This window comes from Muntiacus reevesi, chromosome 1, assembly GCF_963930625.1.
Source record: "Muntiacus reevesi chromosome 1, mMunRee1.1, whole genome shotgun sequence".
Taxonomy (NCBI): Eukaryota; Metazoa; Chordata; class Mammalia; order Artiodactyla; family Cervidae; genus Muntiacus; species Muntiacus reevesi.
Genome location: NC_089249.1, coordinates 8,774,140 through 8,800,232, shown reverse-complemented (window position 1 = coordinate 8,800,232; position 26,093 = coordinate 8,774,140). Strand labels below are relative to the sequence as shown.

Below are 26,093 nucleotides of genomic sequence, written 5' to 3'. Positions count from 1 at the left end.
AAGGCTGTAGCCCCCGGGGTTGGGGCTGGAGTCAGCTTTTCTGGAAACACTTGTGTCCCCTGAGCGGCATTTGCAGGCTACCAGGAAGGGGATGAGTGTGGACACAGATGAGATAATCCACAAATACAGTTTATATTAATGCAGATTATGTCAGGTGGCTCAGTGGTACAGAATCTGCTGACATTGCAGGAGCCACGGTTCACCCCTGGATCGGGAAGATCCCACGGAGAAGGAAATGGCAGCCCATTGCAGGACTCTTGCATGGGAAATAGCATGGACAGAGGAGCCTGGCAGGTTAGAGTCCACGGGGGTGCAGAGAGTCAGACACGACTTAGCAACTGAGTGTGCACACACAAATTATGTCATCAACATATCCAGTTAAAAAGACACATGGTAACCGTAATGGAGTAAAAGACATTCTCTCTGAAAATATTTGGCAGGGAATCCCTTAATGGTCCAATGGTTAGGAATCTGCTTTCCAATGCAGGGGACTCGGGTTCCATCCCTGGTCTGGGAACTGAGACCCCATATGCTGTTGGACAACTAAGCTTGTTCCCTGCAACTAAGACTCAGTGTAGCCCCCCAGGTTTTTTTTTTTTTGGCAAATCAAAGAGTGAAGCACCAATATCCCCAAAGAAAAACGGGCAAAGTGCATAAACAGAACTGGCCAATAAGTATGTCGAAGTTACATAATTTCATTAGTTAATCAAAGAAATGGAAATAAAACCTATTATGTCATACTACTTTTTGCTTAATCAGTCGACTAAGTATTGTGCAAGGAGTAGGGTTGTCCCAAATAACCCTGCATGCTTACCTGGTGTTTTAGACAGAATTGCATCCTCCACTAAGATTCAGGGCTGAAGCCCTACTCCCCACCTACCCCCCCCTCCCCCCACACCGTGCAACTATATTCAGAGAAAGACCTTTAAGGAAATGATTCAGGTTAAATGTGGTTATAAAGTTTGGTCCCTAACAGTAAGACTGGTCCTTCAAGGAAGAGGAAAAGATCCCAGGAGCATGTGTGCACAGAGAAAGGCCATCCGAGGACTCAGTGGGAAGGGAACCAAGGAACGAGGCCACAGAATCTGCCAACACCGTGATCTTGGGCTTCCAGCCTGCAGAGTTGCTAGAAATACATTTCTGTTGTTTAAGCCACTCCAGACTGTGGCAGCCCTAGTGGACAGAGGCTGACCAGGGCTCAGGGCCTTTCTCTTCCTCCAGTTGGAGGGGCAGTGCCCAAGCTCACCTTCTTGAGGAACTTGGGCTTCCTTCCCTTGTGAAGGCAGGGACTGAATTAAAAAGTCCTTGGGGTTCCAGAGCCCAGGAGAAGGGAATGACTATCCACTCCACTATTCTTGCCTGGGAATACCATGGACAGAGAAGCCTGGCAGGCTACAGTCGGTTGCAAAGAGTCGGTTGCAAAGTGAGCAACTAACACTTAGACTTTTACTTAGGGGCTCGACAGTCTCCAGGTGCTGGGCAGTTGGCATTCCAGGACAATTCCTGTAAATAGCTGGCACCGCCAAACCAGATTGCTGTAAGGCTGACCTCTCATTCTTGTCGTAAGGAATATGGCATGGGTCCAGCTGACGATGGCATGCCTCATCATGGGCTGAAGGAGTGATTGTGGGTTCTTGTCATGCTGACCCTGGCCTTGAAAGCTTCTTTATGCAATTAAGTTTATTCTGTATTCCATGTCATGGAATGTTGTGAAATTTCACCCAAACTCTAGTGCATTATGTGGGGAGACCCACATAATTATGTGCATTATGTAGGGAGACCCAGAAGAGAATATCTTACACAAAAGAGAGATTTTAAAAAGATATATTTTAGGAAAATATATACTCAGTGGTGATGAGGTGCAGGTAATGGACATCCTCATTTTGTCTGTTAGCCTAAAACTATTTACAGCCCTTTGCAGAACCAATTTATGATGCGTTTAAAGGTTCTTTGGGGCTTCCCTGGTGGCTCAGATGGTAAAGAATCTGCCTATAATGCCGGAGACTGGGGTTTGATCCCTGGGAAGTTCTTGCCTGGAGAATTCTATGGACAGAGGAGTCTGGTGGGCTACCGTCCACCGGGTTGGGAAGAGTCGGACATGACTGAGCGACTAACACACACGCAAAGCGTCCTCACGATATCAGCTTTTAAAAAAGCACGGGAATATATTTATTAATCAGTGGGTTCATTGCTCTGTATCAGGATACCAAGGAAATTTAATGAAAGTATACATTGTTGAACAGAAAATTTAGCTGCAACATTAGAGTGAAAAATTTAATTTATAAAATTTAATTTTCTTCGACTCTAAACCTATGTTGTTATTGATAATTTTCCAGATAAGTTGATAAGTTTCCGGAGAACAACGGAAAAGCTGCCACTTCTTGATCATGATTTCAGCGGCACTCTTGAAAACACACCTCTGTGCCCGCCACCCTGCTTTGAGGACTGAAGCTACAGCCTGAACACTAACGTGGGTCTGAGCAGTGAGGCCATCTCGTGGTCACTTTGAATAGTGTCCCGTTTCTGAAACGCAGCATTCCTGCGTTCCTGCACTGCACCCCTCATGCTGAGGTGTGACCTTGAAAGTGAAGCTGCTGCACAGTGGTGAGAACTTCTGGTATTTCCTGAACGAAACCTTCTGGGTGGAGTCCAAGATTCAGCTGCCAAACTCAGATTCCGGTGTTTGTGGGCTGGTGGGTGTTGCAGAGGGTTTCATGCTATGTGGTTAGTATGTATGCGCTTGTCCCGGCTGTCACCTGTTCCCAGCTGGCTCCTCTGTCACTCATCCCGATGAAATGGAAAGTTTCTAAAACAGAAAGGTTCTGCTGGAAGCATGTAACAGTGGGATACTGTGAACAGAAGCAGGGTCAGATTGGAAGGGACAGCACAGAGAGAAATACATTTCTGGATTTTCCTGGTCTTAGTCCTTTGTGAATGATTTATAAATGATATAGCCAGTTCTCAGGAAACATATTAGCTCCCGTGTGAATAAAAGAGAAACAGTATTAGGATGTAAAGAACAAATGGGTCATATTTTCTAAAAATCTCTGTTTCCCTGGACAAAGCCCGACTAGAGTTGTGGTAAGTAAATTCATCTGTGCTTAGCAAAGATTTACAAATACCCAGAACATCACTTTGACGATGTTATCTCTCTGTGTTGTAAATTCACATCTTCTCCTTGACTCTACATTAACAAGTAACTGTATGTTATTTATAAATATAACCCCTTTTCAATCATCCTTAAGTGTGAGAGATGTAATTTTCCTTTCTAATTCTCAAGTTCTCGTCCTATTTCTTTTCCCCACTCTGAAACAGAATGTAAAATTTCCTTCAAGATTAGAGAAACAAAAAACACAAAGCAAATTTTTAGGGAAAAGTATTTTCCCCTCCTTTCAGCCAGACTTTCTTGGGCTATCTTTGTGAGATGGGATATCAGATACTGCCTTGAATAGTTGTGTGAATTAGGAAATGAGTGCAGATCTGTTCTTTGGCTAACTTTGACTTCGTGCAGGGAGATCAAAGGAACCTAAAGAGAAAAAAACCCCAAAAAACAAAGACCAGAGAGAACTGGGATGCTCAGTGAATCTCTGTTGGAAAAATATATCGCAAACTTTAGAAAGCCCGCACCGTGATATTAACAGCTCGTGCCTGTCCAGCCATTTTCAGTTTCTAAAGTGCTTTTACGTCCGTTAGCTCAGGACTGCTGTGAAGAGAAGGGCAGTCCAGGCCTTGTTGTTTTCTTGCTACAAAGGAGAGCACATACTCAGAGAGAGTGAGTGCATACCTTGGGGCCACTCACCTTGTGAACCTGGGGACTGGTGTTTGATCTTGGGTCTGCTGACCCCAAACTTAGCTTCCTTCTGCCCCATAACAAATTCCACTGGCTTGGGTTACCCTGGGAAGGTGGCCTGTGTTGCCACACCTTCTGCCAGTAGGACTCAGAGCTGTAGATGGTGCGCTCCTGGCTCCCCTCCAGCCCCACACCCTGCCCCCACATACTGCAAATGCTTTTTCCGTGGAAGAGCTCCAGATGGGGAAATATTTTGGAATCAGCCTGAGTTAAATACCAAACCCCATCTGTAATTTCTGCTTAGGCCTAGACACTTAAAGGACTCCCAAGGGGAATAGTCATGAGGCCACTTGGCATTCTTCTTGGGGCAGTGGGGCAGGTGATGGCAAGTCAGAGGGAGTTAGAATGAATGACCCAGTCCCAGCGGAGCCCAGCTGCCGGGGCCTGAGCAGAACTGATAGTCAGATGAAAATCCAGCAGAGTTCTGAGTCAGATTTTAGCGGTTCCATCTCGAATAGGATTTTCTCATGGGTCTGGCAAGAGCCATGCCGGATTTAAAGTGAAATTAAGTTGTGGGCTCTGGGGGATAACACAGGAAATTACAAATGACAGCTGCTTGTCCCAATAACCACATCTGTTCAGGAGGCCCTGTCCAGGGCCCCTGCTAGTTGAGGAATGGGGCTGCATTAGAATCCAGTTTTGAGCCCCTGGGGAAAGTTGTTTTAGGGCAGACTGGAGACTCAGAAGATTGGTTCTGTTTCTTTACTGGGCATGTCATCATGAATCAGGCACACAGCTTCTCCAAGGCTGCGTTTGGTAATTCGTAAACAGGAGAGTAACAATACTTGCCTATCAGGTTTTCGTTTTTAATTTTCTTGTGGAAAACATCTTATTAGCTGTAAAGTGTTCCAGAAACAGAGGATTTGTTATTATTATTGTCTTTACTTACAGGTTTAAGTTTCCTGTGAGAAAAGGGGATAGAGATGCATAAGACACAAGTGGGATACTGAAGGGAAGAGTAGAAACAGTGATAATATAATTAAAATCAATTTTTAAGTGTTTATAGGCATCTGGGACCATACTAAGAGCTCTAAAAATGAGGTTCCCAAAATGTAATCTGTAATCCAAGACCATTGCTTGAAATGGCGCAGAGCCTATGGCATAGAGGAGGAAGTTAGGGGAGGAATGAAGTGTGGCATCAATGCAGCCTCTATGATGTGCGAGGCATTTTTGAAGACATAGTTATCTCATTAAGTATTTCACATGAACTATGCCATACCTCACACAAAGTATGTCCCAGTCTCATTTCAGAGAGGAGGAATTGGAGACTCAGAGGCATTGAATACGTTGCTCAAAGCGCTGCGACCAGTGAATGATACAGCTGGGACTTTGCCTCCAAAGCACATTCTCACGTGTGGACATGAGTCAATCAGTGGGGTATAAACTAGGTAGTCACCGGTACACGTTCTCAGAGGCGCTGAGGGCTGAGAAGCAGGACGGCAGCCCTGAGAGCCGGGGCGACCAGTGTGTCCTGATTGGCCTGTGACTTTTCATCTTAGCGCTGAAAGTCCTGTGTCCCAGCCCCTCAGCCTGGGCCTCCTCGGTCCAGGCAACCTGGGACACTTGGTCAAACACCCCACAGCGGACAGCGCGTGAATGTGCACTCGCTGAGTTCAGTTCAGTCCTCAGGCGTGTCCGACACTTTGTGACCCCGTGAACCACAGCACGTCAGTCTTCCCCACCCATCACCAACGCCCGGAGCTGGCTCAAACTCATGCCCATCAATTTGGTGATGCCATCCAGCCATTTCATCCTCTGTCGTCCCCTTCTCCTCCTGCCTTCAATCTTTCCCATCATCAGGGTCTTTGCCAGTGAGTCAGCTCTCTGCATCAGGTGGCCTAAGTATTGGAGTTTCAGCTTCAGCATCAGTCCTTCCAATGAATATTCAGGACTAATTTCCTTTAGGATGGACGGTTGGATCTCCTTGGAATCCAAGGGACTCTCAAGAGTCTTCTCTACACCACAGGTCTAAAGCATCAATTCTTCAGCATTAAACTTTATTTATAGTCCAACTTTCATATCCAAACATGACTACTGGAAAAACCATAGCTTTGACTAGATGGACCTTTGTTGGTAAAGTAATGTCTCTGATTTTTAATATGATGTCTAGGTTGGTCAAAGCTTTTCTTCCAAGGAGCAAGCATCTTTTAATTTCATGGCTGCATTCATCATCTGCAGTGATTTTGCAGCCCAAGAAAATAGTCTCTCATTGTTTCCATTGTTTACCCATCTATTTGACATGAAGTGTTGGGACCAGATGCCATGATCTTAGTTTTGAGTTTTAAGCCAATGGTTTCATTCTCCTCTTTCGCTTTCATCAAGAGGCTCTTTAGTTCTTTTTCACTTTCTGACATAAGGGTGGTGTCATCTGCATATCTGAGGTTATTGATATTTTTCCTGGCAATCTTGACTCCAGCTTGTGCTTCATCCAGCCCAGCGTTTCTCATGATGTACTCTGCATATAAGTTAAATAAGTAGGGTGATAATATACAGCCTTGACATACTTCTTTCCCTATTTGGAACAAATCTATTGTTCCATGTCCAGTTCTAACTGTTGCTTCTTGACCTGCATACAGATTTCTCAGGAGACAGATCAGGTGGTCTGGTATTCCTAGCTCTTTAAGAATTTTCCACAGTTTGTTGTGATCCACATAGTCAAAAGCTTTGGCATTGTCAATAAAGCAGAAGTAGATATTTTTCTGGAACTCTCTTGCTTTTTCTGTGGTCCAGTGGATGTTGGCAATTTGATCTCTGGTTCCTCTGCATTTTCTAAATCCAGCTTGAACATCTGGAAGTTCATGGTTCATGTACTGTTGAAGCCTGGCTTGGAGAATTTTGAACATTTCTTTGCTAGTGTGTGAGATGAGTGCCATTGTGCGGCAGTTTGAGCATTCTTTGGCATTGCCTTTCTTTGGGATTGAATGAAAACTGGCCTTTTCCAGTCCTGTGGCCACTGCTGAGTTTTCCAAATTTGCTGGCATATTGAGTGCAGCACTTTCTTAGCATCATCTTTTAGGATTTGAAATAGCTCAGCTGGAATTCCATCACCTCCACTAGCTTTGTTCATAGTGATGCTTCTTAAGGACTACTTGACTTTGCATTCCAGGATGTCTGGCTCTAGGTGACACCAGTGTGGTTATCTGGGTCATGAAGATCTTTTTTGTACAGTTCTGTGTGTTCTTGCCACCTCTTCTTAATATCTTCTGCTTCTTAGGTCCCTATTATTTCTGTCCATTATTGTACCCATCTTTGCATGAAATGTCCGCTTGGTATCTAATTTTCTTGAAGAGATCTCTAGTCTTTCCCACTCTATTGTTTTCCTCTATTTCTTTGCATTGATCTCTGAGGAAGACTTTCTTATCTCTCCTTGCTATTCTTTGGAACTCTGCATTCAAATCGGAATATCTTTCCTTTTCTCCTTTGCCTTTCACTTCTCTTCTTTTCTCAGCTATTTGTAAGGCCTCCTTAGACATCCAGTGCCCTCGGTGAACAGAAGCAATTTCATGGACTATCAGCATCCGATGGGGGATTTCATGGATGTGATGGAACAAGACAGCAAAAAGACCACTCTGTAATTATGCCAAAACAAGGATAAAAGTAAATACCATGCAACTGCCAAAATGGCCAGATGATCCCCTGCACTGCTGATGAGAAGGACTACTGTTTCTTCTTCAGTGGCAACTCTAGACCTGCTTCTTTCCTCCTGACTACTAAGTCAAAATTAATATAATCACAAAATTTGCCTAGGTTCTGATAGCTCCTATTTCACTTCCCTGAGTCCTCCTGTAAATCAGCTAACGTGGGTCCAACTCCTAGAACAAGCCCTTCCTGATGCCCTCTTTCTGAGACATTTCATGGTTCCTCATGATGTCAGGTGTCCTCATAGCAGGAAGCAGTACCGACTCTATTTGACCTTAGGTGTGTTCCTGGATGGTCTTTGGCTAGGGGACATTGACATTACTTATACAAATACAAGGACCGTGTATCAGGAGGGGTTACCTTTTACTTGTGGTATTGTAATTCTCTCTCTCTGGGCCATCTCTGTAGCTGGACCAGAAGTTTTTCAAAGCAGAACTGCTTACTAAAGATGGTAACTAAAATTTATTGAGGACTTCCACTTGCCAGGCACCATGCTAGGCTCTCATTTAAGGTTCACCCACATTTTCTGAGGGCTTCCCTGCGGCCTCAGATGGTAAAGAATCTGCCTGCAATACACAAGACCCAGCCAGGTTCAATCCCTGGGTCAGGAAGATCCCCTGGAGAAGGGAATGGCTACCCCTCCAATATTCTTGCCTGGAGAATTCCATGGACAGAGGAGCCTGGCGGGCTACAGTCCATGGGGTCGCAGAGAGTCAGACACAACTAAGTGACTAACACATACACACACTTCCTGAAGCAGTTCCTGTTGAAATTCTCGCTTGACAGATGCCAAAGGAGAAGCTGAATGAAATTGTGGACTTTGCCCAGAGTTAGTAAGTGGCAGAGCAAGTATTCAGAACCGTTGAGCTTGACTCTAGAGCCCTAATGGCAGCCACAGCACATTCAATGTTTTGGGAATAGATCAATTACCAGTTTGTCTTCAGAGGAGTCAGAGGTCTTGGGATGATAATCATGCTGAGGTCTGCTGCCCTGAGCCACACTCTGTTTTGAACACTTTCTCTGTGTTAACTTACTTGACCCTTAACAACAACTCCATCAAGTTGGTATCTCCATTTTACAGTTAAGGAGGCTGAGCCTCTAAGAAGTATACAATGCAATCATATAGAGTTTATAATGAATAAAATCTTTCCACATTTGCATTTTTAAGCCCTGTAAAGCACTGTATTTCACTAATTTAAGATGCCATTGATCATAAGATGCACTATTATTTCATGTGCCACTGGGGAAAAAAAGCTGCCAATTACAATTTGTCAGGAGCCCCCAAATGTATCCAGTTTTTGGAGATGCTAAAATGCAAGGAAAAAGATATTTTAGAGTTGATGGAATGGAGTAGGTGTTATTAACCCCCATTGTTTAGATGCAGAGCCCAGGGCTCAGAAATGAGTACATTTCTCAAGGTCATAAAAATGGCAAAAGAGGGATTTGAATCCGGGTCCACAAAATATGCCCTCTCTTCAGTGGTATTCTAAACATTATGGGCATCTTTGACCCCTGGGTTTAAAGGAGGGCCAGTGGTTTAAATGGAGACATCCTAAATCTGACACAGAGATTTTTGGGGCAAAGAAACACTTTTTGTGAAGTTCACATCACATCTTGTGGGTGGCCATGGACTGCCAGGTGAACTTTTCTTTTTTTTTAGAACAGTTTGTTTATTTATGATGCCTGCACTGGGTCTCCATTGCAGCGCTTGAGCTCTGCACTGTGGGGCTCCTCTACTGGGGCGAGCAGGCCCTGCTCTCCAGTTGAGATGCACAGGTGCTCATTGCGGTGGCTTCTCTTGTTGCAGAGAGCAGGCTTCAGGGAGCATGGGCTTCAGTGGTCGCAGCACGTGGGCCTAGTTTTGAGTGCACTTGGGTTTAGTTGCCCTGCAGCATGTGGGAATCTAAGTTCCTGAACAGGGATTGAACCCATGTCCTCTGCGTTGGTAGGTGAATTCTTAACCACGGGACAACCAAGGACATCCCTCTTCTTTGCTTTTTAAGTTGGTTAAGACTTGAAATTCCTGTGAGGACTTTGGCCAAAGAGATGCATGAATGAGCTCAGCATACCTGGGAGATACTTTTCTTTTCTAAGTCCCAGGGACTCTCTGTAGAACTTTCTCTCCCTCTCCCTCTGGTCTTCCCCAGTCATGGTTTAGGTCTGAGGCTATCAGCTTGCTCTAAGTTATCTTGGATCAGAGTCTTGCAGGGAGTTGGACTCCATATTTGATGTTCCACCGTTGACAGCTTTTGAGCCTCACCGCCTCTCTCCCTCTCTGCCCCACATCTGGACAAGCTGATAAGAAAGTCAGGGTGCCCTCCCCTTTGGTGCCAGTGGGAGACGTAAAGGATGGCAGCCCCTGGCAGCATGTGTGCACGCTCTTTCTGGCCCCACCCCTCACTACCCCCTGGAGTCCTCCCCAGCTTCCTTTCCTTGGATTCCCAAGTCATGGTGGACCTCATTGGGAGGCCTGCCCTCATCTCCCCAGAAAAGCCTCAATCATCTAAAATCTATTTAAAATTTTTTAACAGAGAAAAATATTAATCATTTTTTACCTAGGTGTTTTTAAAATGAAGAGAGCTCTGTGCTTAACCAAAGTCTATAGTCGCCTCTCTGCAGCAGTCTGCTAAGGGAGCTCGCAGTGAGGACTGACTGCGCGCAGTTCCGCCATCATCCTCCATAGGTTGTGTCATGTGATGATTAAGGCAGGTGAAGGAAGACATTCCATGCTGTCAGCCCAAACAGGCAAGACTGAGACAGCCTGGAGCGTTTTTAAAGGTTCTTGTGAAGCAGGTAAGAAATGGAATGGATATATCGGATTAAAAACAATGAATGAGAGAGAGAGCACTTATGAAATTGGAGGAAGAATGAAAAGGGGAATCAGAAATAAAATGACTGAAGAATGAAAAACTAAAGCTAACGAATCTCTGGAAAGGCCTGGTTCATTAAGAAATGGGAGGAGAGATGAAAAAAGAATAATTGGACAAGGAGAAGACAGTAAACAAGATAAACAATAATACAAGAAAACGATGTTCTGATCTTATATATATATAGGCTTTTAATCAAGAACCACAAAGTTGTGTCATGTGAGGGTTGAAATACATCCGTTTCTGGGGGTGCGGGTGGTGGTGGTATGAACAGGATAAGCTAGTTGCTGTTTGGACACAATCCGCAAAGCAATTATACAAGGTCTAACAATGCCCTTCCCAAGACTGAATCATTAATCACCATTTCCGATGATGCTGAAATCATAATGAGAAAACCCATACCAATGTTTCCTAGGTCAATTTCAAGCTCTGTTATAAGAGGTATGGAGAGAAATCGATGGCATATTATTTTCCTGATTCCAAGTCGACATTTCAAACAGCACAGTGTGAAAATATAAAGACAGTGCCCTTTTAAAGGTCAATAGTGATTTCCATTACAATCCCTGATTTATCATTCAGCCCAGAAGATTTATTCCAGGCTGGGATGTAACACAAGAGTTTGCTCTACACAAGGGAGAAGCAAAGCAGAAAAAAAAATTGCTTAGAAGTTTTAAGGGCCTTTTCCCCCAGGTACTCTTCCCCCTTTGAGCTCAAAAGGCAGGCACCAGGCCAAATCTTCAAACATTTATGTTTGGGGCTTTCTCTCTGTTTTGTAATAAATTTTCTCTGACCCCTCCCCAGAAGCTCTGTTCCCAGTAGCCTGAGAGGTCTGGGGAATATGCTGTTCAGAGTTTCTCCTTTTTGGCATCTTGAAGAAGTATTCATGAAGAGTGTTAAGAATCTCTTTCTCACTCTACCACCTGCCTTCCTCTCTGTGGCTTTCCTGGGAGGAGTGTACTGTTTCCAGGGAATTCCTTAGGCCCTTTTGCCATCCAGGAAAAGAATGACTTTAATATAGAGTGTCTCCAGTATTTAAGAAAGGGCTATCCTATGTGGCTTCTGCCCTCAAAGTTTCTTCGCTTCACTGGCAGTTCAGTAGCTGGGAGTGTCTTGGATCAAATCAGGGCGCAACTGGCTGGGAGGCTGTAGAACAAGCCATGAAATCAAAGTGGATGGACAAGAGCTGTTGGTGTTATTTTGTAAGTTTTCCCTCTTAGTTATATTACTGTCCGGTAGTATTATGGGTTCCAAAACAGATGGAAAATGACTCAATTAACTAGGGTGCCTGGGCCTCTTGGCTATTTTGTTGACTTGAGAGTGAAGCTGTCTGCTATCTCTTCTAGCCATGAATATTGACCTGATTGACGTAATGCATGGGGTCAAATTCAGAATCTTGGTAGAGAGCATCTGAGAGCAGGTATATTTAGAGCCTTGTTGGAGATGGGAGAGGGGAGACGTCTCCATTTCTAGTGTCTTCCTCCATGGAGGGACCAGGAGCCCAATTTGTTTACCTGTCTCTCCATTTTCTGCCTGCCTTTGCCCGCAGGAGACAGAGAGCTGCCCCTGAGCTGTGAGTGAACGAAGAAGCTGTGCATTTGGGGTCCAAACCCTCCCACCCGACTCTTAGGAATGAACTGTCCATGGGGAACCTGTGTTCTCTTCTGCAGTTTTGTACCATGACTTCCCCCATTTTTTTTGTGGTAAAATGCACATAACATAAAATTTACTAGACGACCTGCCCTGCCTCCTGAGATATCTGTGTGCAGGTTAAGAAGCAACAGTTAGAACTGGACACAGAACAACAGACTGGTTCCAAATAGGAAAAGAGTACATCAAGGCTGTATATTGTCACCTGCTTATTTAACTTATATGCATAGTACATCATGCGAAATGCTGGGCTGGATAAAACACAAGCTGGAATCAAGATTGCTGGGAGAGATAGCAATAACCTCAGATTTGCAGATGACACCACCCTTATGGCAGAAAGTGAAGAAGAACTAAAGAGCCTCTTGATGAAAGTGAAAGATGAGAGTGAAAAAGTTGGCTTAAAACTCAACATTCAGAAAACTTAAGATCATGGCATCTGGTCCCATCACTTCATGGCAAATAGATGGAAATAGTGAGGGATTTTATTTTTGGGGGGCTCCAAAATCACTGCAGATGGTGACTGCAGCCATGAAATTAAAAGACACTTGCTCCTTGGAAGAAAAGCTATGATAAACCTAGACAGCATATTAAAAAACAGAGACATTACTTTACCAACAAAGGTCCATCTAGTCAAAGCTATGGTTTTTTCAGTAGTCATGTATGGATATGAGAGTTGGGCTATAAAGAAAAGCAAGTGCCAAAGAATTGATGCTTTTGAACTGTGGTGATGGAGAAGACTCTTGAGAGTCCCTTGGACTGCAAGGAGATCCAACCATCCATCCTAAAGGAAATCAGTCCTGAATATTCATAGGAAGACTGATGCTGAAGCTGAAACTCCAATACTTTGTCCACCTGATACAAAGAACTGACTCCTTGGAAAAGATCCTGATGCTGGGAAAAGTTTGAAGGCAGGAGGAGAAGGGGACGATAGAGGATAAGATGGTTGGATGGCATCACCGATGCGATGGACATGAATTTGAGTGGGCTCTGGGAGTTGGTGATGGACAGGGAAGTTTGGCGTGCTGCAGTCCATGGGGTCACAAAGAGTTGGACATGACTGAACAACTGAACAGAACTGAACCATCTTAACCATTTCTTAAGTGTTCAGGTCAGTGATCTTAAATGTATTCATGCACAACCATCACCACCATCCATCTTCAAAGCTCATTCGACTTGTAAGGCTGAAACTCTGCACCTGTTAAATGGTTACTCCTCATTTCCCCTCCTCCTTGGCCTCTGGCAACCACCATTTGACTATCTTCCTTTGTGGTTTTGATTATTCTAGGTACCTCGTATACCTAGAGGACTCGTATGGTATTTGTCATTTAAAAAAATTCCTTTTCCTCCAGTTTTATTGAGAAATAGTTGACATACATCACTGTATAGGTTTAAGGCATGTAGCCTGATGGTTTGATTTGCATATATTATAAAATATTTACCATAAGAGATTCAGTTAACATCTGTCTTCTCACGTAAATACAATTACAAGGATAGAAAGAAAGAAAGAAAAAAGAAAAAAAGAAAAAAAATTTTCTCCTTGTGATGAGAACTCATAGAATTTACTCTCTTAATAGGGAAGGCTGGTGTGCTGCAGTCCATGGCATTGCAGAGTCAGACATGACTTAGTGACTGAAAACGACAACACTCTCTTAACTTTCCTCCATAAAATATAGCAGTGTTAGCTGTAGTCATCATGTTCTACGTTACATCCCTAGTACTTACTTACTTATGAATGGGAGTTTGTACCTTTTGACCACCTGGCTCCAAGTTTCCCTCCCTTCCCCCACCCTGCCTCTGCTATCTACAAATCTGATCTCTTTTCTATGAGTTTGCTTTTTTTGGCTGTGCCTCACAGCATGTGGCATGTTAGTTCCCCGACCAGGGACTGAACTCATGACCCTTGCAGTGGAAATGTGATATCTTAACCACTGGACCACCAGGGAAGTCGTTGTGTTTTGTTTCTAAATTCCACATATGAGTGAGATCATACAGTATTTTTTTTTTTTTTTTGCTCTGTCTGACTTATTTCACTCAGCACAATGCCCTCAAAGTCCATCCACATTGTTGCAAGTGGTAGGATTTCCTCATTTTTATCTCATTGTATGTAACAGTATTTGTCTTTTTGTGATGGGCTTATTTCCCTTAGCATAATGCCCTCAAGATTCAGCTGTGTCATAGCCTATGAAATAATTTTATAAGGGAGGCTCCCCCACCCCTAGGCAGAGCCTGCCTAGAGATTAGGAGTTGACTTCATATGATTCTGAGGTTTAGTACTGTGGGGTCATTTGCCAGATTTTTACATTTTAGCTCTATTAATAAAAGTAAAATTTTGTTTCTGTCAACTCCTTTGTTTTAATTCTCAGTTGGCTCAGAAAGAAGAAAGAGGGCTATTACTGGGCCCTCGTTAAGTCCCAACAAAGGTGAAATTATGACTCTCCTTAATCATCTTGAAAACTTCATAACTTGCTGAAAGAATGCAGAGATTCCATGTGATAGTTTGTTCCACATTTTCTGGCTTCACTCATTTCCTGAACAAATTTAAATAAAAAATCTACTGTGTTTCAGGAGCTATGCCTCGGCAATGGGCAACAGAGACAAATTCCTGCCATCAAGAACTTCCTGTTGAGAAAAAATAGTAACAGAAGGAAATTATTATGAATTGTGATTATTTCTAGGATGGAAAGAAACAAAGGGCAAGAAAGAATAAAAGAGGCAGAGGGTGGCTTTAGACAGAGTGGGTTTGGTTAAAGGCAGAGCTCATCCTTGCAAGTTCAATCATTAATTAAAATTGCCCATGATGTTTGAATGGAGACAAAACCAGTAGGTAGGAAACTTGATATATGGTGGGATAACTTTTAACCTACCTATAACTTACATGTTTTTGCTAGATTTATTACATATTGTAATAAATTGTTATGCATTCATTTCTTTAGTCAATGCATGCCCTTTATTTATTGATATATATGTATTATATATGTATGTATTAGGTTGTGTGTGGTCTTAGTTGCGGCATGCAGGATCTTCAATCTTCATTGCAGCATGCGAACACCTTAGTTGCAGTACATGGGATCTAGTTCCCTGATCAGAGATTGAACCCAGGCCCTCTGCATTGGGAGCACAGCGTCCTAGTCACTGGACCACCAGGGATGTCCTCTAGTCAACGCATTTCTAATGTCAGAAAATCTGAAAGAGGCGAAGGATATATGGATGGCTAAGACATTCTTGCTGCCCCTAGGGACAGCCTGCCTTGCTGGGAGATCCAGGGACATAAATAAGTAATTAAAATGGAGTGTGATGAGCTGGGGGAAGATCAGGAAAACAGAGTAAGGGGTGAGCACCTCAAGATACGGAAGTTGGGGAAGCTCAGGCAGAGCAGATGTGAGCATCTTCCGAAGCTCAAAGTGATGAAAAGCGTGGCTCATGTTTTCAGGGCAGCAGGCCTGAAGTGTGCTAAGGACAGAGAGTGGTTATTGCCCTGAGGTTCTGAAATAACCAGAGCATTTCCAGCATACATTGCAAACACAGGCCTGATAGCTTCACCTTTTGCTTTGAAGCTGTCTTTAAACCTTAGCTTAATTATTATTCCCATTTTAAAGGTAGGCTAACCAAACAGGTCAAGTGACTTCTTCAGGTCATGGTTGGTAAGAAGCAGAGCCACATTAGAATGACTGTGAACATAGAGCAGATTTTATTGGTATTGGTTAGAATTTATCAGAAGTCAAGAGTTTACCTTTTTAGAAGAAAATCTATTTCCCTGATGGCTCAGAGGTCAAGAATCTTCCTGCAGTGCAGGAGATGCGAGTTTGATTCCTGGGACAGGAAGATCCCTTGGAAGAGGGTATGGCAACCCACTCCAGTATCCTTACCTGGAAAATTCCATAGACAGAGGAGTCTGGCAACCTACAATCCACAGGGTCACAAAGAGTAGGACATAGCTAAGCACACACATTCCACAAAGTACACAGTCTTAATCTCCTTAATCTGCAAAATTTCTGCTTTATCCCCAGAAAAGTATATAAAATCCTACAAGAATTTAATGGTGGCTGTGGATCTCTCCATACCCTGTAATGAAATGATAATTTGGGTGGTGGTGTTGGGAAAGCAACTCATTTAATTCTCAGCCTAAAACATGACAGGTAGAATTTAAGCATGAAAAAGAGTGAGACTTAAAAACAAACAAAGAAGAACAAGTCAGGTTAATTTATGTTTTGTTTGGCCTGAGCGCGAACAGTTTTCTTGCTTAAGCTCTTGTTGGATAAAGTAAAAAGATAGTTTTCCTTAAAATGTCCAAAGACATGTTCAGTGAATTGGTCTTGGTAGGTATTTAAGAGGATAATTACCGAAAAGGATGGGTTTAAAAGTGACTTATGCACTATCTCCACTAATTATTTTTAATAAGGAGTGACTCATGATGCAGAGTGCTATTTTTTTTCTTTTCCCTTTGCATGTCCAAAGTTGAAGCGATGTTATGTGTGTGCTGAGGCATATCAAAGCTTGACTGAACCTTTCTTAGCAGGTCTGGTGGTTTGAAGTTAGTTCAAAGGAAACCTCCAATCCCAAAGACTTTTAAATTTCTTCCTGCAAAATAAATTAAACACAAAAAGCCAATATGAACCCCTCTATGCCTCTGTATGTGAGGGATATAACCAAGTTGTTTCTCTCCAAAGTGTTCTTGAGAAATGTGTCTTTTCTTGTGCATAGCATACACATATGTGATAATAAAAATTATGATTCAATCTTGAAAAGATGATCAAGAGTCTGGGGGCTGCTCTTGAAGGTGAGCTCTGCCAACTTCCCTGTGACTGACCTTGGCAGGGCCCCGGAATGTGAGTGCATGAATGTTATGTGATCATGTAGCCTTCGCACTGAGGTTGTCTGCCGCACACATGGAAGCATGTCACTCTCTCTCCCCAATGTGGATAAAGAAAGACATGCTTCATTTGCCCCATAAATCCCATGGGATCTGGATCCTTCCTTCCTTCCTTTCCAGCATCTGGTACCATCTTCCTTCTTGTGTCCCTACAGCTCCTCTTACCACAAAGACTTTGCCCAGCTGTTCCCTTCCTCATCGAATGTACTTTATTACACTTTTGCATCGGATAACTCCTACTACTTTTTAGGTCTCAGCTCTCATTCCTGCTGTAGGCAAACCTTCTCTGACGTCCTTGCATAGCTTAAACCTATTACATGCTTCCATAGTACCCTGCATACTGCTCATGCACCTCTGCATACTATTATGCTGTGATATAATAAGAAAGATGTATTTGGTCTTTATCCCTAGGTCCTGATACACAACTCTTACTCCTAAAGCCCTTGGAATTCCTGTGTGATAGAGCTAAGGGGGGGGGGGGGTGTTTTTTGTTATACATTGCAAACCTCTTTTACCCATACCTGAGGAGGTGGGGAGGCTGGTTTCCAGAAGGACCAACTGTGTGATTAGAGGTTGGAAACTTTCATCCCCACCCCCTGACCTCTGCGGAGGAGAGGTGATTTGAGGTAGTGTTTACTCAGTGATGATCGATGACTTAATTTATCCTGTGTAGATTCACCCTTCTGAGATGGGAACCCACGAACATAGTCTGCAGAGAGTGATCAATGAAACCAGAACGACAGCGTCTTAATCTCCACCATGAACTAAAAATGTCAAGGGACTTGCCACTTGACTCTGTGTCCTGACCCAGAATAGTATTTCCCTAAAGGCAAAAGGAGTAGAGGGCGGCACAGGATGAGATGGTCGGATGGCATCACCAACTCAATGGACATGAACTTGAGCAAACTCCGGGAGACAGTGAAGGACAGGGAAGCCTGGTGCACTGCGGTCCAAGGGGTCACAAAGAATTGGGCATGACTTAGCAACAACAGAGGTGTTCCATGGGAAGGCAAATAGGAGTGTGTTTGGACAACCTGGAATCAGCACTGGGGTGGTGAGCACTAAATGACCTGTATCTGCTTTGAGCCCTTCCACATAAGAGAAATCTTGCTCTAGGGCTCCCTCGGGTAGTGTCTACATCTGCCTCAGTGGCTCCCCTTATCCACTCTTCTGTGGTGGGTCAATCCCACTGCTGACCAACAGGTTTTGGAGGTGTCAATGAACGGATGGCAAGTGTATGCTCTCCTTGCCATCAACCTCTTCCTGTGTGCACGGCAGACATTACTAGGTGATCATGGCATCAACCTCCTCCTGTGTGCATGGCAGACATTACTAGTTGATCATGGCATCAACCTCCTCCTGTGTGCACAGCAGACATTACTAGTTGATCGGGGCATCAACCTCCTCCTGTGTGCATGGCAGACATTACTAGTTGATCATGGCATCAACCTCCTCCTGTGTGCACGGCAGACATTACTAGTTGATCGGGGCATCAACCTCCTCCTGTGTGCATGGCAGACATTACTAGTTGATCATGGCATCAACCTCCTCCTGTGTGCACGGCAGACATTACTAGGTGATCATGGCTCTCTTTTCCACTGGGCTCAAATGAAGCCTCAAGAATCTTCTACACAGCACTCCAGGGACCACTGCCAGTTGACTGGAATAGGCATGTCGCATATACATGATTTCTCTCCCTAGGTCACAGATCAAGTTTGGTCAGAATACATCTTTTCTCACTATCACTTGCATACTTCATTTTCAGAGGGTAATTTCAAATTCTTGGTGGAGAGTGTAGCCTCATGACTGCCTTCCCTGTACCACTTACAAGACATATTTAGGTTTTTACTAGGACCTTCAATGTCCTCCTTCACTCCTTCCTTCCACAAATAGCTATTGGGAGTTATTTAGTGCCAGCCGCTGGGCCCCTCCAGGGACTGTTCTCATGAGATGTTAAAATTAGCTGGGTTAAAACCTGCAAATGGTTCTAAAGTAGATGCCTGGAAGAGTCAAGGCTGGATTCCAGTCTTCCCCTAGGGGCGTGCACCTGGTTCCCTGTAGGTATAGTTTATCCTTTGGGATACCGGTTCCCAAACCAAGACAGCGTGATTCCTTTTAGATTCTAGTTTTTATTTTCTCCTTCGATTTGTGTTCCTGTGGGCCCACACTTCTTTACAAATTGACGCAAAGGTGCCTGAGCTTGATGCTTGGAATACCCTGCTTTTAACAAAGGGATGGTCATGTGACCCTTTGTCTTCCAAAGTTAACTGTGGCAACAAAGGTATTTAAATATTCTCCCCACACCCCAAGAAATGCCTGTTACGCTGTAATAAGAAAGAAGGCAATGATTCCACTCCAGAAGTAAAAACGCTGAGGGACAAATAAAAAGAATTGCCTTAGGAGGACGCAGGTAACCTCGGAGGAGGGAGAGACCTGGGTGGAAGAGACGGGGCCTGCGTGCCTCGTGACATCCGGGCGAGCGCGAGGCTCCGCGCCCCTGCGTCCGCCTGCTCCGAGCGTGCGCCACACCTTTAAAAAGTGACGAGTCCGGGGCATTTCCGCGCAGCCAGCCGCTCCTGCCGCGTGCTGGGCGCTCCTGCGTGAGCTCACTCTGAGCGGAGGCGTCGGGCCGCGAGCGGCTTCCCGGGCCACACGCGCCGCGGGCTCAGACGCTCGCCGCTGGGGGCGGGCCTGCAGCGTCCCTGTTTTCCTCCCTTCACGTCCTCCTAGAAAAGCTGTCTCCTTGGTAGGGTGGGTGTTTAGAAGAGTCAAGGAAGGAAGGAAAAGCGAGAGGAGGGAGGAGCGAAAGGACAGAAGCGGCCTTAGAGCTTCACGTGGAGGGCGTGGTCACCGGGCAGGCTGGGGGTCGCCTTCTGACCTTGCGGCTGTAAACTCTGGGTTGCTGGACGAGCCTCAGGGCCTTCCTCTTTCAGAAGGAGGTGATTATCCTACTGGTCACGTGGGGTTGTTGTAAATGAGTCAAGGTAAATGAAACCCTTGGGAAAGAACCGGGCCAAGGGTGATGATGACAGCCATGGTGCTCACGCTGGAGCTTTTGCTGTCGATGCTGGTGCTGCTGGAGATGTCTCTCTGGGCTTCAGCTCTGTTATCTGAGTGACTTGAATCAGGTGACCTATGACACCTCTTCTGAGAGTCAATATTTTCATAATTAAGAGAAAAGAGAAGTAATAGGCTTAATGATGAAAGATAAGCACGACATTTGTAACATTTGTAACATTTGCAGAGCTCATCAAGTTTGCGAATAATTTTTATATAAATTTTCATCAGAACCTCTTAGCGTATCAGAGTAGGGATAGCTATCCTAATTTACAGATGAAGAAACTGAAGTTCCGAAAGCCAGATGATCCGTTCAAGGCTGTGAGGTTAGCAAGTGGTAGAATTGAGACTCATCTTTCCAATAGAATGCTGCTCTGCATTTAGTGCTCCCTAAACTGCATTCCTTGGTGGCTCAGATGGTAAAGGCTCTGCCTGTAATGCGGGAGACCCAGGTTCGATCCCTGGATCAAGAAGATCCCCTGGAGAAGGGCATGGCAACTCACTCCAGTATTCCTGCCTGGAGAATCCCGTGGACAGAGGAGCCTGGCAGGTTACAGTCCATGGGGTGGCAAAGAGTTGGACATGACTGAAGTGACTTAGCACGAAAACTGCAGTCCAGCGGGCTCAGTGGTAAAGAATCTGCCTACCATTGCAGTAGATGCAGGAGACTCCAGTTGGATCCTTGCGGTGGGAAGATCCTCTGGAGGAGGAAATGGCAACCCACTCCAGTGTTCTTGCCTGGAAAACCCCATGGGCAGAGGAGCCTGGTGGGCTATAGTCCCTGGGGTCAAAAAAAGTCAGACATGACTGAGCATGCACACAGATCACATTCACATTTGTATCATTCTGTCTCTACTCTTGCCTTTTCCTCTGCCCAGAATGTTATCCCATCAAAGTGTCTCCTTCTTGGTCTTGTCAGCCCCTTTTCAGTCCTTCTAGAGCCTGTGCTGTGAACAAGCCTCTTTCACATCATTTATCCCCATGTGATTGTTTCCTGCCTGCACTGGGAAGCCCTTTAAGGCAGAAGCTAGTTTTTATTGTTTTTGTATTCCTAGATACTATCACATTATCTGACACATAGTAGGTTCTCAGTCAGTTTTCAACCAATGAATAAGTATGATTCCACTAGCCTGGCTGGGGAGAGAGACATATTTGAGGCAGTATAAGCATATTGGAAAATCAATCAATTTTACAATAGCCTACATCAATCATCATTTATTAAAAAAATAAAACCAAAGTCTTCAGAATTTGTATTAACACTTATTGAAACCAATTAAAAATTACAATATGCTTTCTTGGAAACTTCGATTGATGGGCATTTTCAAGGTGGCCTTCAGAGCCAAAATTACATTTAAAGGGCTCCATTTGATGACTATCATTCAATTCCAGGTATACCGCAAACAGATCAACATAGAGTGATCTGTTGTGAGTGATGCTTTCACTAGAGACCTTAGTTCCTTAGGGCCCGCTTTTATTTCTTTCTCATCCTAGGCTCATGGGTCATTTATTTTTTTCCCCCCAAAGGTTCAATCTGATGGTTGTTTTAGATGACTTTGATAGGATTTTAAATGTCATGGCTCTGTGTAGGAGGAGGTGAGTCAAGGTTAATGAGAGCCCAGACCGCACTGGATGTAAATCTAGCCCTTTGGATTGACAGCCATGGGTGACGGAGACCGCAGATGCTGGTGCACAGTGGATGCGGTCTGACCTTTACCTGGGGGAGAGGATGAGCTGGCTCATTCTGAGCCGGGTGGAGCGCTGCTGGCGTGAAAGTTTCAGGAAGATCAGTTTGAGAGCTGTAAGGGACCTTCAGGTGGTCCCTTATGTGTATATATGTATATATATTGTGTATATTTATGTGTGTGTGTGGTGGTGATTTAGTCGCTAAGTCATGTTCAACTCTTGAGACAGCATGGACTGTAACCCGCCAGGCTCCTCTGTCCATGGAATTCTCCAGGCAAGAAGACTGGAGTGGGTTGCCATTTCCTTCGCTAGGGCATCTTCCTGACCCTGGGTTGGAAGCCACGTCTCCTGTATCGCAGGTGGATTCCCGTATGTGTGTGTGTGTGTGTACAGTGTATATACCTATGTATGCACTTGTTTATATACATATGGATGTACATGTGTGTGTACCCATTCCTGTCCCCTTCTATGCTAAAGGCATCAGATTTGCAGAGATACATCTGCTATGTTTGTCTTCCCCCAAATTCATATGGGGAAGCCCTAACCTCTCAATGTGATGGTATTTGGGGGTGGAGCCTTTGTGAAGGGATTGCATTTAGATGGGGTCATGAAGTGGGGCCCCCATGTAGGAATCAGTACCCTTGTAAGAAGAGACACCAGAGAGCTTGCCCTCTCCCTCTCTCTTAGTCATAAAAAAACACAGTGAGAAGCAGGCCGTCTGCAAACCCTCTGCAGCCTCTCACTAGACACTGAGTTGGGGTCAGACACTCACCAGACACTCGGTCTTGGACTTCCCAGACGGCAGGACTGTGGAGAATACAGGTCTGGTGTGTAAAGCAGCCTGTCTGTGGTGTTTTGCTGTCTCAGCCTACGGGGCTGATGCAACACTCAAGTTTGTGAAGCCCACGAAGGTCTGTGCAAGGGGCTTCCCTGGTGGACCAGTGGCTAGACTGTGCTTGTAATGCAGGGGGCGTCGGGACGGATCTCTGGGCTCGGAACTAAGAGCCCCTGTGCGTGTGGCGTTCCCACCCCCACCCCTGCTAATAGTTTTTAGAAAAATCAGAAAAAGAAAGTGTGTGCAAAATGTCAGTGTGCACATGCATGCCTTCCTCACTGGTGGTTTCTTTCCTCCCCACTGCTCGCTTGCTGTTGAGCAGAAGGAAGGAATTCTCATTCTACTTTCTAGCAGGATAGAGGATGGGAAGACCCGTCCCGCCTTCATGTTCTCAGCAGTCTGGCTCGCCCCTCCCCGGGAGCACCTTCTCTGCTTGAGGAGTCTGATTGCTCCTCTAGAGTCTCCAGGGCCTCTCTCTCATTGGAATCTGCCTGTTGCAGAGGCAGGACTGGCTTCATAGGTGTGTAACTTAATGTAGTTACACAGGCCCTGTGCTTGGGTTAATGTTCTGCCTTTGTCATTTTGAAATTAACAAGTAAATAATCATTTATTTATTTATGTATGGCTTCACTGGGTCTTCATTGCTGGGAGCTGACTTTCTCTAGTTGTGGGGAGCAGGGGGTAGAGCCATGAGGCTCATGATTCTAGAATCATCTTGATTATTCTCTGAACTCCAGAGGAGGGTGATTACTTGTTCTTTCACATCATTCCTGAAAGCTTATGGGATAGTGAAGCAACCAAAATGTTAGATGGCCAATGACTATGCAGAGTGTGCTGGGGGGTAGAGGGAGGGTCTTATTCAGTGTGGACTGCTTTAAGAAGTTACCGCAGACTCAGTGGCTTAAACAACACTTCATTTCTCACAGTTCTAGTGTCTGGAAATCGCACTAGGTGCCTGCATGGTTAGGTTCTGGTGAGGACCCTCTTCTAGGTTTATGGATAACTGTCTTCTTGCTGTATCCCCACAGCTTGCTGTCTCCTAGCGAGCACTCTGGCCTCTAAGGGCGCTAATCTCATTCATGAAGCCTCCTCATGATCTAATCATCTCCCAAAGACCTCACCTACCACCATCACTTTAGGATCAAAGTTTCAGCATAGCAAGTTTGGAGGGGTGCAAACATTTAGTCCATTGCAGGACAGGGAGGGTACTTTGGCCTGACTAAGGGGCCAACTGTGACGGCTTTATGGAGAGGGTGAGCTGAGAACTCCCTGAAGTAAGAGTAGTTTTCACAGTAGACAAAGGTGTGTGTGTGTGTGTGTGTGTGTGTGTGTGTGTGTGTGTGTGTGAGAGAGAGAGAGAGAGAGAGAGAGAGATTAATCTTTTAAGAAAAGAAAAATAAATGTAGATATATTGTATACAGGTATAACCTGTTCTCATGGTGGTGATAGTTTCAATTTTGGACTCACTGGTGCTATAAATGAAAATCTTAATTTAAATACTCCTTTCAGCAAAGACTCCCCTGCTTCTCCTTTCTCCTCAGCATGCGTTTGTTTCTTTAAAAATCATCTTCATGTGTGAATTCATAGCTGGTTTAACAAAACTTCTCCCTGGGAGTTTGTCATTGGTACATAGTTTTCTAGATGGCCACGATGGGATAAAGATTTGGAAGCTTTATGTAGCTTTTGAAAGGCTCTAAGTGTAGGCGCCACAGGGAGAAGTGAGAAGGAGAGTTATATTGGAACAATGGTCAGGGCTTGATGACCTGCTCCTGAACCCCTGAAAGCACAGTATGTTTTAGACCAAACAGAAACATCCTGCCTGCACTTTGCCTCAAGAGAAAGGAGAGAGTTTTATCAGGAAGGATCTCAGAAAGTCAGGTCTCAGTGTGCACCTTGGCTCAATCGGGGATTGCGTGTGGTCTCCAGGACTGCAGGGTACATCCTGGCTCTGATAGTTTACAAGTAAACACTCAGCACGTGAGTATAGAAATCTTCATATACAAACAAAATGTGAACTCAAGCCCGTAATAAACAGGCCAAGACGGAAGTAACAAGATTCCTGTCTGCCACTATTAGCCTCTCTTCCTTGAGGTCCAGCCACACCTTGAACACTCTCCTCTCATTCTAGCTCTTTCCACATTGTGCAGTGATGGTGGGTTTAAAGCCTCTGCCCCTTTCGGGCTGTGAACTTTCAGAGGTAACTTTGGATCCCACGTGCCTACACCATACTCATCACATAAGGGATAAGTGGGGGAGGGAGGGAGGGAGAAGGGGAGGCATGCTTTCTGTCGAATTGATGCAGGCTTCAAAAAAACATATTTATTCTTTTTTTAACACAGACCTGTGTTCCCTGAACAGAGAGCTTCTGCCATCATCCTGAGACTTTTGAGACTGAGGGGATAATTTGGTTCAAAACATTTATGAGAACTTGCCAATTGATGCTTTTGAACTGTGATGTTGGAGAAGACTCCTGAGAGTCCCTTGGACTGCAAGGAGATCCAACCAGTCCATCCTAAAGGAAATCAGTCCTGGGTGTTCACTGGAAAGACTGATGCTGAAGCTGAAATTCCAGTACTTTGGCCACCTTATTCGAAGAGCTGACTCATTGGAAAAGACCCTGATGCTGGGAGGGGTTGGGGGCAGGAGGAGAAGGGGACGACAGAGGATGAGATGGCTGGATGGCATCACCGACTCGATGGACATGAGTTTGGGTAAATTCCGGGAGTTGGTGATGGGCAGGGAGGCCTGGCGTGCTGCAGTCCATGGGGTCGCACAGAGTCGGACACGACTGAGGACTGAGCTGAACTGGACTGGACTGAGCTGCCTGCCAGGCCGTAGGAGATCCAAGGATTCCAAGGTACTGCCGACTTTGAGCTTCCAAGTCTTGACAGTTTCCCTTGTGGCCGCTGGGTGGCAGTGTGTCCCACAAAATATTTGCAGGGCTGGCGTGTCTCCTCAAGCTTAAGGCTCAGAGATTTGTAGCTCCTCACTTGGATTTGTTTAATGCACATTTTCACATTGAATTGACAGCGCGTGTTATATCCGTGTGTGCATATATGTACTTAATTATACTGTGGAATTAAATTCAAAAGGGTGAGAATGTGGTTACGTGTGTACGTTTCCAAAGCCTGCTTCAGTTTGCAGGTTTTGCTGGGGGCTCAGGCAGGGATGATGCAACTGCAGGGGAAGCTGAGGGAAGCCTCAAACCCAAGGGCTTGTGGCATCCACTTGGAGCAGAGGCAACGGCAGACTGCATCCTGGGCCACTGATAGCCACAGCCCTGAGGTCCCTTCCCTTCACCACCTGCTGCCCCAGGTTCAGACGCTCTCCCTGTATTCTTCCTCCGGCTCCCAGCTGGGTTGCCTCATGTCAACTGGCCTTCAGGGGGCCAGCACCCTGCCCAGACCTTCTTCCCATCTTCCAGCATTAACTGCGTATCCCTACCCACACACAGAGCACTGCATTTTACTCTGTGCAATATCAGGGACTTTAAATAACATTTACTAGATAAGACTGTGTTGTCTAGGGATGTCTATAATGGTGAAGTTTCAGGCCCTGGAAAGGTGGATGGCAATGCTCGCATAATGGAAAGGCCTCAAGGTTATTTCCATAGGATCCCATATCTCCATAGCAAGTGGGCATTCC

The 26,093-nt window shown here is 44.9% G+C and overlaps 1 long non-coding RNA gene across 2 annotated transcripts in view; it reads left to right on the top strand.

Annotated features, from left to right (window-relative positions):
- LOC136159123 (uncharacterized) overlaps nucleotides 1-25,060 on the top strand; it is a 102,025-nt gene extending 76,965 nt beyond the window's left edge. Inside the window, exons 2-3 of one of the 2 annotated variants that reach the window (XR_010661419.1) lie at nucleotides 2,337-2,604; nucleotides 24,788-25,060. This is a non-coding gene — a long non-coding RNA (uncharacterized lncRNA). Of the gene's footprint in view, nucleotides 1-2,336; nucleotides 2,694-24,787 lie in introns of both variants that reach the window. The other variant, XR_010661418.1, reaches the window with a different exon arrangement.
- Nucleotides 25,061-26,093: the final 1,033 nt, after the last annotated feature.